This window comes from Myotis brandtii, unplaced genomic scaffold (assembly GCF_000412655.1).
Source record: "Myotis brandtii unplaced genomic scaffold, ASM41265v1 scaffold923, whole genome shotgun sequence".
Classification (NCBI taxonomy): domain Eukaryota; kingdom Metazoa; phylum Chordata; class Mammalia; order Chiroptera; family Vespertilionidae; genus Myotis; species Myotis brandtii.
The window spans coordinates 134,304-137,722 of record NW_005371804.1 but is presented as its reverse complement, the minus strand read 5'-3'; positions in this window follow the sequence as shown (position 1 = coordinate 137,722).

Genomic DNA, 3,419 nt, shown 5'->3' with positions numbered 1-3,419 from the left:
GCAGAGGACTTCTTTCTCAAGTAGAACTTGACCATCCAGGCAGCTTTTGGAAAACCTCTTGCCCCACCCTGTGGAGACTATGCCTTGCTGTGGCCTATAGCCTAAGGCTCATTCCGAGGCTCAGAATAGCAACCAGGCTGCAGGCAGAGGCAGCTCGCTGGATGCTTTGAGTCTTTGCCTTATCTGCTTCGGACCTGGGACTAGGAAAAGCAGATCTTGATACACATCTTAGTCCTTTCCAAAGGCTCCCAGCCCCGGCAGAGGTAGTCACAAGCTGTGGCTGGCCGATGGCTCCCAACGGGGTGCTCAGGGCCAGTCACAAGCAGCACCTAGCATTGTCCTGCACCAGAGAACCTCCAAAAAGACTGGGAGTCATAGCAGATCTACCTGATACGTAGAAACAAACCCAAACAGGCAGCCAAAACAGGGGGGCAAAGGAAACAAGCCTCAAATGAAAGAACAAGAGAATTCTCCAGAAGAAGAGCTAAATGAAATGGAGATAAGAAATTTATCATTATTCCAGGATACTCAACAGCATGAGAAAAGATACAGAAATTATGAAAACTGACCAGTCGGAAATGAAGAATGACATAGCAGTAATAAAGAACATGACCCAAATACATGCTGTCTACAAGAGACCCACCTCAGAACAAAAGACTCACACAGGATGAGAGTGAAGGGATGGGGAAAAATTTTCCATGCAAATGGAAACAAAAAATAAAAAAGCTGAGGTAGCAATATTCATATCTGACAAAATAGACTTCAAAATAAAAGCCATCACCAGAAGGTCACTACATAATACTAAAGGGATTGATCCAACAAGAAGATATAACCCTGGTAAACATATATGTACCCAATATAGGAGCACCTAAATACATAAAGAAAACTTCTGATGGATTTTAAGGGAGAGATCGACAGCAATACAGTCATAGTAGAGGACATTAACACCCCACTGACTTCACTGGACAGATCTTCTAGACAAAAAATTAACAAGGAAACAGTGACTCTAAAAAATACACTGGATCAGATGGATTTAATAGACATTTATAGAACATTTCACCCTAAAGCTGCAGAATATACATTCTTCTCAAGTCACATGGGGCATTTTTTTTAAATATATTTTATTGAATTTTTACAGAGAAGAAGGGAGAGGGATAGAGAGTTAGAAACATCGATGAGAGAGATCGATCAGCTGCCTCCTGCACAGCCCCCAGTAGGGATGTGCCCGCAACCCAGGTACATGCCCTTGACCGGAATCGAACCCGGGACCCTTGAGTCCGCAGGCTGACGCTCTATCCACTGAGCCAAACCGGTTCGGCGCATGGGTCATTCTTAAAGATAGATCACACATTAGGACACAAAACAAGCCTCTACAAGTTCAGGAAGATTGAAATCATATCAAGCATCTTCTCAGATCACAATGGCATGAAATTAAAAATCAACTACAGTAAAAACACTCAAAGACATTCAAACACATGAAGGCAAAATAGCATGTTATTAAACAATGAATGGCTTACCAAAGAGATCAAGGAAGAAATCAAAAACTTCCTGGAAACATGAAAATGAACACACAACAACCCAAAATCTATGGGACACAGGGAAAGCAGTCCTGAGAGGGAAGTTCACAGCAGTACAGGCCTACCTCAAAAAACAAGGAAAGCTTCTAATAAACTATCTAACCCTACAACTTAAAGAATTAAAAAGAGATCAATAATAAAAGCTTAGGGTGAGTAGAAGAAAGGAAATAATTAAGATCAGAGCAGAAATAAATGACATAGAGACTAAAACAATGCAAAAAATCAATGAAACCAAGAGCTGAATCTTTGAGAAGATAAACAAGATTGATGAACCTTTAGCCAGACTCATCAAGAAGAAAAGAGAGAGGACCCAAATAAAATTAGAAATGAAAGAGGTGAAGTAACAACTGACCCCACAGAAATACAAAGGATTGTAAGAAAATACTATAAACAATTCTATTTCAACAAGCTGGACAACCTGGACAAAATGGGCAGATTCCTAGAAAAATACAATCTTCCAAAACTCAACCAGGAAGAATCAGAAAACCTGCATAGGCCGATAACTACTGATGAAATTGAAGCAGAAATAAAAAAAACTCCCAGCAAACAAAAGTCGGGTCCAGACAGCTTCACAGGGGAGTTTTACCAAACATTCACTGAAGAACTAACACCTGCTAGTTCCCAAACTACTCAAAAAAACCCAAGAGAAAGGAACACATCCGAGCTCTTTTTATGAAGACAGTGTTCACCTAATTCCAAAACAGATAAAGACACTACAAAGAAAGAGCATTACAGGCCAATATCCCTGATGCACATAGATGCTAAAATCCTCAAAAATATATCAGCAAATCAGATCCAGCAATACATTAAAAAGATTATACACCATGAGCAAGGGGGATTTATCCCAGGGATGCAAGGCTGGTACAATATCTGCAAATCAATAAACGTGATACATCACATAAACAAATAGGTAGGCCCCTCTTGCACCTCCCCCCAGGGCCAGGCTGGAAATAAAACTAAAGTGGGGAACATGCACTCGGAATAACCAACTGAGGTCCAGCTGAGGAGGAGGCGGACCAAAAAAGGACAGAAACACCTGGAGGCCAGCAGGAAGGGCGAGGTCGAGAGAGGGGCAGGTCCCGCTTCCACAGGTGGCAGGCCGAGAGAGAAGAGGGGGTCTTGGCTGCGGGAGGGGTATTTCCCTGAGAAGATCAAGGCCCTTCGGTAGGGCTGCTGGCCGCCAGGGAGTCTGGAGCTGGCCTGACAGAAAGCCTCAGGGGTTGTTGGTGGGGGTTTTTTTGGGGGGTGGGGGGTAAGGGAGGTTGTTTTTAAACCCAGAGCACAGGTGTTTGTGGCAGCTACTCACCGAGGCTTCAGTGGAGGGAGGCCGGTGCGGACTCTGGTGCCTAAGGAGAAGCCAGGTGGGAAGCACTGGGGGAGACGAGAAGCAGCAGCCGGGGTCCTGCGTTCATTCAGTCGCAGCCCCCCCAAACCGAAATGGCCATTTTTTCCCGAGAGGCACTGGCTGCTCCCGGAAGCCACGGCTCAGGAAAAGGAAAAACCCCGCCCGCCCGAGGTGGTCCAGCCCGCCCTGCCCTCAGGAGCCCTGCCGGCCACACCCTGCATCTTGACCTTTGCAGAGGAGACGGGCAGAGGCCCAGCCCACTGGTTTGGGCAGTCTCTGGAAGCGGCAGTGACTGGATTGGGGCTGGGGCCACCCCACCACCACCCCATCCTGGGAACCTGGCTGGTGCTTCCCCCGCACCCACGGGAGAGCTCATAGAAACTCCAGGTTGCCGGCCCGTCCCACTGGGCCACTCGCAGGGGAGTAGCTCTGGGGCAGGTAAAATCACCTACCACGTTCCCTGTAATCTAAACAGCACCTCCCCCTCACGGGAGAAC